Below are 12,852 nucleotides of genomic sequence, written 5' to 3'. Positions count from 1 at the left end.
CTTTAGGGAGGGATTCCAGGTCCACCACAGACTTGGAGTCCTGATGCATCACCTCAAATTTCCAGGATGGGAATGGTCCCTGTCCCCTCAACACCACATCTGCTGAGCCAGGAGAAGCTCAGTGCTCCACCTCGTTCCCTCAGAGGATGGAATTCCCAACCTGCTGAGCCAGGAGAAGCTCAGTGCTCCACCTCATTCCCTCAGAGGATGGAATTCCCAATCCTCCATCCCTGTTCTCCCTACCCACTTTTCCAGGACACAGTTAACACAGCACAGGAGCTGTGGCAGCACGGAATTAAGCAGTAGGAGCAAGAGGGATCAACGGGGATTTCCGGGGAGATTTGAAACACAAACAAGCATGAGGAACTCTAAAAGTACACAATTTTTCCTCCCGCTCTGCGCGTGTTGTTTTATTACAGGGTAATTAAAGAACACTTTAAAATTTTGATTAATGGGCTTTTTAGCTTCAGAGAAATCACATCTTTGATGTCAGTTGCTTAAACATTCCGTTTACTTTGCCATTGAGGAATGGAAATAAATAAAGAATGCCGAGGATGCTTTTATCCCCTCCTGCTTTCTACAGGGAAGGTTTGTAACAGTCACATGGATAAAAATGGGATTCATGCAAGAAAAAAAATGTCATCTCAGTCTGAGTGAATGAAACCCTGGTCACAAGGAGCAGCTCTGGTCACACTCAGAGCCACAGCGTGACTCCAGCTGCAGTTGGTGTTTACACAGGATTTCCCTCCTCTGGGAAGCTCCACACAGCAGCAATAATTCAGATTATTGGATTTTAAAGGGGGTGGGGAAGCAACTGTGGCGATCCAGATCCCAAACCAACACCAGGTGCCTTCACAGCCCATTCCCTGGGGAAAAGACACTTCCCTGGATGGAGGGAACGAGCTGTTCCTGGTCTCTTTAGCAACACCAGCAAATCTCAGGTGCCCAGAGCCTTGTTTGCTGCTTAGTCTGAGGCACTGATTGGAGCAATGCCTCTCCAGGGTGCTTGTCTCTGTTTCATAGCACTATTTTTAACCATGGATGAATCTGCACAGGGTGGAGAGTTAAGGAAGAGATCAGTTCTAATTCCCCTTATTTTTCCTTCCATTTTAGATCTGGGCTCCAACACTACCCACAAACCTTGATAACCTGAACCCCACACTCTTTATGATAAAGGTTATGGAGGTGCTCAGTCCCATAACAGTATTTTCAGCCCCCTGGCAGCCTATTTAGCCAATATTTTTTCTTAAAGACTAATTTTCAGCATTTTTTCTCAATTTCTCCTTTCTCAGCCTTTCCCTTTAGATCCATAATGATAGAAAAAGTAAAAAAAAAGCAAGTTTTTGACTTAGTCTCTATTTAAAAACCAGTTTCTTAAAATATTTTTGAAGCTTTATTGGAGTTCTTTTATATATTTTTGAAGCTCTATTATCAGTGGAGTTTTTTGCATAAATCCTGCCCTGCACACAGACACACACACACACTTCCTTCCAAATATCCACCTCTATGCAGATTAAAATTATGGATGTTTTTCCTTCAGCTGCTTTTGGAAGAAAAAGGGAGGAAGGGAAAGAGGGGAGGGGGGGAAGAGTCAACTTTAATACTCTACAGTAGCACAACCCCCTGAGCATAAAGCAGTGCTCAGGTAGACACATCTGGTGAAATGCATCACATCAAATTAGTATCAAGGGTATTGAGATTCTGAGACGACTGGCAGACAATTCCCCTTCTAATGCACTGCTTTGGAGCTTGCTGAGGAAACTTGAGTCCCAAATCTCCAGTGAAATGAGTGATACTAAACATGCCTGCTCAAATACTGAAAGTGAAGATCAAAGACGCAGTGTCCAAATTGGCTTTGCAAACAAAGCAAGCCCGGGGATCCCCAGGAGGACGTGGTGCTAATTTTATCAGATGTCCTTGACTCCTTCCTCCAAACAGTTTGTCATTTAAGAAAAATAATAATAATAATAATGAGAATGCATTTCTGGCTGGCTGGCAGGAGCTTAGTTGTGAGACAAACAAATGCAGTGCCTCTTAAGGGTGTACTTTGCAAGGCACCTTAATCAAGTAAAAGTGAAAAATGAGAATATTTCCCTCTGAAATCTGCCCACGCCTCGGTCCCCAAACCACACATAGACAAACACATGGGGCCATGAATATTTCAGTACAACTCAGGCCTTCAGATCAATACAGGCAACTCTCAACTTCTATTGATTTTTCAGAGGTTTGGCTCACAGGGGTGATAAAATATTTCTCAAGTTATGAAACCTGAGCTCGGGAGCTTTTGTTGATACCTCAGCATTTACCTCTCCCCTCCATGTGGATTTATGACTAAGCAATAAGTCTTGGAAAGGTGGGCACTGCCATCCCATAGGGCCCACTTAAGGTCAAAAAGAGAAATCAGGGCGGTCCTTCAGGTCACCAAAGTTCTGTTTTCTGCGGGAATCACTTATTCTTTCCCCTCCAAGTCCTTATTCCAAGATTCATTAGGCAGTGAGTGAAATTCCCTTTCAGCGTCCCCTGTAAGCTGTCAGAGAGAAAGGGACACCAAAGCAGACACCAAATAAAGCAACTCCCTGCTGAGGCAAGGGAGTTAATCCTCTCCATATGGAAAGGAAATACACTTAATTATGTATTTATGCATGTCATTGCAGGCTTATATCTTGTTTCACTTTCATCCACAATGATCCAAACCCATTTCAATATAATGAGTAAACATTTCTGGGTTTACAGTAACAAAAGCATACGGTCACTCACCATTTCCCAACCATTTCCTCGCAGTTCTGTGCAGTTTTTATTTGTCCTGGAGCAGCACCCAGGGAATGCTCTGCTGGATGGTGACTGTAAGGTGTTTATAATCACAAAACGCAAAAGAGCTGGCCCCAAAGAGCTTAAAACTGAGCTGAAAAAGCATTTTGAGAGAGAAGTGGGAATCTGTGGATGCTGCTGTAATATTCCAGTTATTCCCTCCCAAAATGGGTATCTCTGCATATCCAAAAATTATCTTTTTAACCCAGTGGGTACCCCAGAGTCCCACACAGTCAGTCAGGGACTGAGCTCATTTGCTGGCCCCACCCTGAGTCCTGGTGTATGTGAATTATGGATCTTAAGTTGCTTTTTGGTAGTTCAGGAGGAGAATCCTCTCTGGTTTTTTGTTTAAAGCAGTTTTGATTATTATTAATATTAGGTTGTTTTTTGGTTTTTTGGTGTTTTTTTTTTGTTTTTGTTTTTTTGTTTTTTTTTTTTTTTACCCAGAAGCACCAAGGAGCTTTAAGGGCCAGGGACACCTTGTGCTCCCTGTTGTCCCTTAGGTGGCAGGACAATGTCCCAGACAGCCCTTGCCAGTTACAGAGAAGGTTTCAGGGGGAACAAATAGCAGAGAAATGAGACCTGTCCAAATCCACAGGCCAAGGAAAGGGGGGATCCTGAGAGACATTCCCAGAACTGCAGCCTGTAATCAAAAAAGGCAACAGAAAGGATGTTTTCCAAATGACTCACAAAAAGAAAAGAAGAGGATTTGTGTGCACAGGCAAAGACCCCCTGGCACAGTAACACTGCCCTGATCTGTGCATGACCTTGAGAGAGCACCTGAATTGCACTGAGACACTCAGAAAAGCTCATTTAGAGACCCTTCCCCAGGAGCCAGAGCTTGGCATGGCAGTCCAGCTTGCCCAATTCTCTCTTTTCCCCTGTGTGATGGTCTTTTATGACTTTCAGGAAGTCAAACACAAAAAAACCCACAAGCCCTTCATTTCACTTCTTCAAACCAAATCTGGCTTTCACCCCCTCCTTCCTGGCAAAGAGCATCCATCATCCCCCTCATTGAAACACGTTCCAATGGGTTCTGCAGCCCAGCCTGGTGAAACTCTGCTGCTGCATCCCAGGTTGGCACTTCAAAAATGCAAGTTCACATCATCCCATCCCCATCCCCTGGCAGCAATTCCTGGGAAGACTCCTCAGGCAGTTAAAACCCACCTCAAACCCCCACATTGGCCATCTCTAATCAAATTACACTTCTCAAGCTGTTCACTCCCCAAACCCCCTCAAATGCTTTCTAATATTTTTCCCACAACTGGTGTTAAGCTGTAATTGCTCACTGCATCTTTTTGCCCCTCTTGAATAATTGGTGTTAGATTTGCCACTTTATAGTCCTTGGGAATGTGACCTGTCATTATAAAGCTTCTAAAAAATCTACGTTAGCACTTCCCAATTTTCTCTCCTTTATTTCCTCCTGCAGCAATGGATGTGCCCTCCCTGAACCAGCTACCTGATCTACCTTTGGAGCATAAAAAAACCTTTCAGCAATAATTTCTGCAGTCATTTACGCAGTAACACCTCTAACATGCCTGGGAATAGAGAGTCAGGTCTTTAATGGATGTAAACTGGCAGAGCTCCACTGATTTTAATGGTTACCTTGGTTTGCACCACTTGGAGGGTTCAGTGAGAATTTTTGCACATTTACAAGCTCAGACGAGCTTATTTCTCATTATTTAAAAGGCTCAGCTTGCATACTGCATAGAAAATCAAACTCAAGTGATAAGAGCAGCTGTTATTAAATAAGAGATTTCCAGACTAAGTGGAGCCTGTATTTCAGGACATGCCTAATGGGAGGTCTATTGAATCTATCAATCTCCTCAATTATCTCCTTGAACTGGACCCTCAGTTCCTAAGTTCAGTGCCTCATCTTCCAACATGCCAAGACCTCCACGTTTCCAGTGGCAGATTTGTGGGCTGGGATGGGCAGAAGGTGGGATTTTGACAGCCATAGCCAGGAGGATCCTCACTGGGATAAGTTACACACAAGGTTCCCTTTGGAGAGGAGGGATTTGAATACGGAAAATGTTCTGGAAGGCTGATATTTTCTAATGCAATCACAAACCTCTGTAGCCTTTTCCTTCAGCAGGTTTTTGGAGAGTTTCAGCAGTGGCTGGTGCTCTGATTCCCATCTCCCAAATCCCTGAATCTCAGCTGGTATTTATGCTGCTCTAACACACACCTATAAGCTGTTGCAATGGCTGGCAGGACCTTTGCGCACTTACTCTGCAAGACCACTTAAATATAAAATATTTAAAGTGCATTTCTTGACCGAGGATTGCCCAACTCTTTATAAAAAGCGGATGGAATTCCTCAGCAATCCAGGGCTTGTCCATTCTTCCTTCCCTGAATGTTCCAGCCCAGCCTCACGTCCCATTTTCCCAGCTCTGGGAAGGGGGAAGGCAGCTGGATCTGGCATTGTTGCTCCAGCTCCACAGTAGGTTGACCCCCTGGCCTCTTCCAGCAATCCCTAATTCCCGTTGTTACACGATTCCTAATGGCACTTCTTTGGCGCTGGACAGGGCAGAGGTCAAGGTCTGGAATGTCACCAGAGCTGCTACTTAACAGGGACAGACAGCCAGGGGATTGTCTGGGTGAGGGAGCTCGGCTGGGTGTGATAAGCTGCCATCAGCCCTGGGAGGTGATAAGAACAAGCTGCCGAGCCACTGGGCTTCCCTTTCCAGCCTCCTCCCTGTTTTTTGGGATCTCTGGAGTTCCCCCTGTCCTGTGCTGCTCCCCACGGCAGCTGTGGGCATCCAGTGCACAAATGTTGGAACCCCGGCCTGGTTCTGGGGTTCTGTGTGGTGGAAAAGTCTCTCCTCCACCCCGCGCTTCCAAAGAAAGGCTCAGCAGTCTCTGTTGTTCGGTCTCAAGGCAGTTTATTGCAAATTATCCAAAAGATTTTCTCCTTGGGCTGCTGTGGTTTGCTCACAGCTCAGGCAGAGGCACACACACACCCTGACATCCTCTCTGACTCCCGACTGCTGCTTCTCTCCCCCTCTGCCCAGGGCTGCTGCTGTCTTTTATATGGTACATTACGTGTTACATGGGTACAGTTTTTCCCCATTGCTATTACCTATATTAAATGGTGCTTTTCTATCTTTTATATGGTACATTCCGTGTCACATGTTTACAGTTTTTCCCCAATGCCTATTACCTATATTAAATGGTGCCTTTCTACTCTAAACCAATCTGGGAGTGCCAACATCACCAAGAACATGGAGGTGAGGAAGGAGAAAGAGGAGGAACAGGACCGGCCCAAATCCCTCCATCTTAAACCTCTGACCCCCATGTACAAAGTAAAAATCCCCCTGTGCAGGCATTAAAACCCCCCTGTACAATACTAAAAAATTCTTCCCTCTACTTTGTGACTACTTCTACTCTAATATCAAAACTTTTGTGACTTCTTGTTCTTCCTGCAAGGTTGGTAAATCGTTCCATGGCTCAAACCCAAAATCACAGCTGTTTCCAGCTGCCTGCCAGGGTCTCAAATGCTTCTGACCTGGGCCTGGAACCTCCAAAAATGTCTGAGGGACACTTTGAGTTCCAACACACACAGAACCCTTCAGCACCCTGCAGCCGGAGGGTTGGGGCTGGGCTGTTTGCAGACATTATTAATACTTACTGTGATGTTATTTATGGAAATACAGAACTCCTAATCCTAACCTAACACCCATTCCCTGACAGACACATACACCCACAACCACTCGCAGAAAGGAGCTGAAATTCCAAAGCTCAGAAAAGCACACTAAGCCACTGAGTTACTGCATTTTAAAGAACAAAACTAACCCAAAATAACCAGGCAAACCATTATTCCCAAGCATCTCAGGCTATTTGTCACATCTAAATTATATGTTTAAGATGACCAAACCCCATTTATTCCTGGTTGGAGGTAGGAAATAAATATCAATCACCATGTGGTTTTTTTTACTGCAAAATACTGATAATGACATTACAAATCTCGAACACCTCTAATTCCAATGATCTCCCAGTATTTTATTGTGGCCCTGGTTCATCAAAAAAATGTAATCACAGAATTAAAATCCCATTTACTCCAGCAGAATGTACTCAAGTGCTTTGCTGAACTGGGGGACTGAACTATTAAAATTTACATGCCCACAAGGCAGGAATTATCTATCCTGGTTCACAGAGGAGAGGAAATGAGGCTTGCAGAGAAACTCCCTCAGACCTACACTCGGTGATTCAAGGTACGTCCAAATCAAACACAGGGATGCACGAGGATCCAAAAACAACAGGCTGGAGGCAAACCCTGCTTTAAAGAGTTTGATGTGCTCATCCCTGAGCCACAGAGATGAGACTTGAGTGAAGAAAGAAGACCACACTGGGAGGGGTGAGTCCATGGGCACTGAATATGAACAGTCTGGAGAAATTGCATTAATTGCTCTTTTCCCTCAGAACGGGCACCCCGTTCTTGCTTTAGACCTGGCAAACCAACCCTAGCTCAACATCTGAAAGCCTAAACTTGCCTCTGGGTTCACAGAAGGATTTATGGAAATCTGAGCCTTTTCAAGCTCTAGAGCCAGCAGGAAAAGCCTCGTGGGTGTGTGTGTTACCCAGAGCTGTTTTACAGGACCTTCTCAAGCATCACACAATGTCCTGGGGATTCTTCCCTCTGCTTTCTGAGTGGGTCTTGGGAAGAAATGCATCTCCTGGGCATCCTCCTCGTGTTTTACACTGAACCCACCCACTTGTGAAGGGAGGGACTTTTCAGCCCCTGTGCTATATGGGAACAACCATTAACCTCACAGCTCCCTCCCTCACCATCCCTTCTCCTTTGAGGAGCTCCCAATAACCTGGGACAGAGCAGCAAACTCCACACAAAATGAACATTGGGCTATGGCAAATTCTCTCTTACATGAGCCAAAGTTAAGAGAATATTCAGGACACGTTTTATTTACATTCCTCAAATAAGGCACTTGGGGCTTTGTGGGCTTGTGGGTTTGGTTTTTTTTAATTTCTTGTTTCTTCAAACCAACTTTTGTTGGATGAGTTTGTCTGAAAATTTCTTGTAAAGCCCTGAACAAGTTCTGCTGAGCAAAAACAGGCCTGCATTTACTGTTCTCAAGCTTCCAAGGCACCTTCCTGCATCATAAATGCACCGTCATGGAGCAGTGAGGGGAAAAAAAGAAGGGAAATGAATCAGGGCTGGTCATATCCAAACTATTAAATGTAAAACTTCTGTGTAAAACTTGTGAGCCTCAGAGGCTTCTTAAAGTGTGGGGAACGTCATCAGTCTGAGCGTGCTGGGGGCTGGGGGTTGTTTAAAGCTTGGTGTAGCACAGTTTCTTTGAGGTTCAGACCCACTTAAGCCCTGCCTCGTGTGAAGTGAGAGGTTCCATAAAAACTGGGAAAGAATGGCTCACTTGGAAAACATCTGTTCAAATGTTATTTGTCGTCTAAACCAGTGACAGACTCAGATCCAGAGGAGTTCAACCACTACAAATGAAAGGGTTGCTAAGGAGAGAGAGAATGGAGAATGGAAGTTGTTATGCACCAGCTACAGCTCTGTCTGGTGCAAATTCTGGAAGGATTTTTTTCACAAAAAGGGTTGTTAGACATTGGAATGAGCTTCCCAGGGAGGTTTGGAGCCACCATCCCTGGAAGGGTCCAAGGAAGGCCTGGATGTGGCACTCAGTGCTCTGGGCTGGGGCCTCAGGCACAGATGGATGACCTTGGAGGGCTTTTCCAACCTAATTTTTTTCCATGATTGTCTAAAATGACTCTGGGAGTCAAAAGACCAAGTCAGAATGTGCCTTTCTTTTCCTGAAATGCCTGATGCAATAGGAACCTACTCCATGATAATTTCCATTGCATTATAAACAATAAAAGATGAGTGTTCCTGCAGCCTGGGCAGAATTTAGGGCTACACTGGGTACAAACCTTCAGCTTCTCTTGCTGTTTCTGTGCTGGGTGTTAAATCAGCTGCCACTGGTACAATTCTCCTGCAGAAAGAGGCTCTTCCTCCTCCCTTCATATAATTTGACCCCCGGGCATCAGAGCTTTCTCCTGTGCAGCTCTTGCCCATCAATGCATCTCTTTTCCCCTTCAACTCATTCACACTCTCTTCTAAACTCAGCTGGAAGCATCTCTTTTCCCCCTTGCCCATGACTCTTAATTTCTCTCTCCCTTGGCAGTTATTTAACTCATTAACTGAATTAATTTTAACCCTAAAGCACTTTGGGTGAATAGATTTTATGAAAGATCTGATGCAAAATGAAGTCTTGGGGGCCTTTTTTGGCACTGTAGGTGCACAAAGGAGCCTCAGTGTGCCTGAGAAACACCTTATTTCCCAATTTCTACATGGAGCTGAATCTCGGAGCAACTCCCAGATTCCATTTAATGACAAAGTGGCTCTTTGATTGATAAAAGTCCCATGCCTCTGATGCAGACTAAATAGCCAAGCATACTGAACAGTGGAAAAATTATTCTTGGATCTGTATGAAATGAGGTTCGCCATCATTTTCCCACACTTGCTCCTTAGAAAAATTCCTTTTCATTTTAAAATGTTGTTTTATCAGGAAATATTAAAAGCAGAGGAGACTCCAACATGGTGGTTTTGCCTTTTGCTCTGAGAGGCTGTTTGGCAGGGAAAAACCCCAGAAAGTCAACAGAGAAATAACATGGAAGTTGCCCTACAGATTATTTATTTTGCTTAGGTGCACCTAAGGTGGCTTTGAAAAGCAGTTTAGTTTCTCTTTCAGGTCAATAACACTTTTGTTCACCAAAATTGCACTGGAGACAAGAGTCTACCAACAGGAGGTATTGATTGGAGGCTGCCAGCACCCAAAAAATGAGCATTTTCAGCTGGCTGGGCAGAAGTGGCTTCTGAGGCTACAATTTTCCATATAAATGCTGGGATGAGGAGGAAGGGAGCCTGCAGGAGTGTGATGGGAGGGAAAGGGAATTATGGCTGCTCAGCACCGTTTCCATAGGCATTCCACATTTCCATGGACAGTGTCTTGGTTTGAAAAGACAGGAGTCTGTGAAGGAAGGCAAGAGCCTCCTGTGAAATGGAAAAAGTAAACCCCCTCCCTCCAAATTGCCACAATTTCAAAATTAAAAGGCTCTCAGGCAAAGATATGAGAATAACAGTTCTTTACTAGGGAAAAAAAAAAAGAAAAAAATAAATAAAAGAAAATGTAATTAGTACAAACAAAACTAGTGATAGAGTCAGAAACCTGACACCCTGAGGAGTCAGGGTGTTGGTGACAGTCCAGTGAAATGGTGGCTGCTCCTCCTGGAGGGGCAGATGAAATGCTGCTGGAGCGGGGATCTGGAGAAGGGTGGAGTTTTCTCTGAAGGTCTGGGGATGGAGTAGCTGGGCCTGGTCTTCCTCTGGGAATCCAGCAAATCCAGAACATTCTAGGGACTAACAAAATTAGGTAACAGCGGTTGAACTAGGGTAATTAGGCCAATGGGGTAATGTAACTTTACATAAATCAGCATATGCTGGCAATGATCATAACCTTAACCTTAAAGCCAATTCTTCTTTATTGGGACCAGTCTTCCACAGCTGTTGGTTGAGACTCTGATGGTCCTGGGCCTTCACACTGACTGGCAACTTCACGGGGTTTAGACCATGTGAACTCAGATATATCAACAAATTTATACATTTTCATATCATTGCCTATATTCTAAAATGATGGTCTGACTCCCCTGCCCTTTGGAACTGAGAAACTCGTTATATTCAGATCATCCTTTCCAGAAGCAGCCAATTTTCCCTGCAATTTACACTGTTAAGGTCTATCACAAATCTCAACTTTAAAGAGCATTTCTTCACCAATAAAACAATTAGAGAACAACAGAGCTAAGAAAGGCCCATAAAATCACCTTCTGTTTCCCATCCCTGCCACTTACTCACTGAATCACCTCAAATAAATCACCTCCCAAATCCTTTTTTATTCCCAACCCTTCCCTGCTCAGACCAGCAGCTACTTGGGACAGGGACACTGGATGTGAGAGGTGAGCAGGTTTAATATCATGATGGCTCTGCAGCTGAACAATAAAAATACAAATTCCCATAAAAATACAAATACACAAAGGGACTTGGATGTGCCCCATTCCTGTGGGTGTCTAAAGCCAGGATGGACGGGGCTTGGAGCAACATGGGATAGTGGAAGGTGTCCCTGCCTGTAGCAGGGGGAGGAATGAGATTTTTAAGGTCTCTTTCAACCCAAATCATTCTATGATTTATGATATAAATAATGGGAAAATAAAGTCCTGGTTGGCTGCTATCCTGTTATCCTGAAAGGAAAATCATCACCTATTTGAAGACCAGTCTGGCACACAAAAGCTTCAGCCCATTTTTTATTATAACTTATTCATTTCAGTGTGTTTGAAAGCTTCATCAGCTTCTGCAGCAGGACCAAACTTCCAAGAAAAGGGATAAAAGTAGCAGGAGTACACTGCTGGTGAGCTTGGAAAAAGGGGAGGGGAAAGGAGGAGCAGGAGAGAAAAAAAGAACTTGTCCGCAACTGCTGCTATTTTCTCCCTTACAGCCTCTCACACACTTTAATCACAGGCACTGAAGACCCTGCTCTGATCCTCTCAGCCCAGGTGACCTCGCAGCTCTTTCCTCACCTGTAATTCCTGGATTTCAGCTCATTTCAGAGACTGCTGTAAAACGACCCCTGGGCAGAGCTCAGAGCCAAAGAGGAGCCCCTGCTCCATGGGCACGTCCCTCTGTCCCTGAGACACTGAGTAAATTGACCCCAAACCCAGCCCTGGAGCTGCTGGTGGTTTTCCCTGGAAGCAGAAAATAAGGAGCAGGGCTGAGGAGCTGAGCCAGAGTAATTTGGGCAGTTATTCTTTGCCTGAAAGGTGATCCTGAACTTTTATCCCCTTCTTGTTAGTGGCATCATTCAATCAGGACGACTCAGCTTAGAGTGAAGGGATTGCAGCCACCCAGGGAATTCCTCATTCCAGCCAGGAAATGTGGGGTTTGTTAGTTCAAACAGCATCTGTAGGAAGCTGGTAAACAACAGCTGAGATGATGAAAGATCACATCAGCTCCTTGCTTTGAAGTAAAAGATATTAAAACCACAAGTGCAGGAGTTCTTATTCTAGCTTAGCCCCCGCTGCCTGCTGATCCCCGAGAGCCTGGCATGGCTCTGGCTGCTGCATAACAAGCTGGATAATAAAAATCCGTAAAAATATCAACAAGACGCTTGGAAGTGACATGAAAAAGCGAGGGAGGCCTATTTCTGGTGATGCTGCCATTAAAGGCAATTTGTTACTCAATGCCTGGAATGAAATCAAACATCCTTCCAGGCCCAGACTGACATTTCCAGTCTCAAAAATTTAGGACGTGTCATCACCTGGATGGGCACATTATGGATATTCAGAGGCAGAGCCATCAGCATCATTTGTACACAGAGTCAGCATCAAGAACAAGGACAAGGGGTCATATTTTAACAGACTCGTGAGGCACTGAGCTGTGAATTCTCCCATTTGCAAAGTCAGGTAGATTTTTGTTATTAATTATGAAGGTACAAAAATAAGTTTAGGAGCCTCTGCAGGGCTGCAAGTCTATGCCTACAATGGACTTGATGACCCTGTGGGTCCTTTCCAGGTCAGCTTGTTCTGTGATTCCCTAAAGCTGCTGGAAAAGCCATGGACACAGTTGCTCCTGGAATTTCCTTCCAGCTCCCTGGGAAGATTCTCACCAGCCAAGAACCAGAGCACACATCCCTGTCAGCCCACTCCAACCACACCAGATCTCCTCACCCACTCCCAATGTCTGCTTTTCCCACCTCTCCTAAATCCCCTCAGCCTTTGGTTCTGTGCTCCCCTTCTCTTCCCCACTACCAGCCTCTCCACCTCGATTTTTCCTCGATTTTTCCATGTTTTCTACCCTTGAAAGAAATGGCATCTCCAGAATCCACTGGGTAGAGCGCTGACCACCTGGGATGGTGGAGGGCCCTTAATTCCAGGTGGAATTCCAGTGGTGCTGCAGTTGTTTCCCTCTCTCAGCCACTCCAAACAAGGAGAACAATTTACATCTTCATTTGCAAAGTG

This window comes from Taeniopygia guttata, chromosome 22 (assembly GCF_048771995.1).
Source record: "Taeniopygia guttata chromosome 22, bTaeGut7.mat, whole genome shotgun sequence".
In the NCBI taxonomy this organism is placed as follows: domain Eukaryota; kingdom Metazoa; phylum Chordata; class Aves; order Passeriformes; family Estrildidae; genus Taeniopygia; species Taeniopygia guttata.
The sequence above is the reverse complement of the archived record's forward strand: the minus strand, read 5'-3'. Positions refer to the sequence as shown.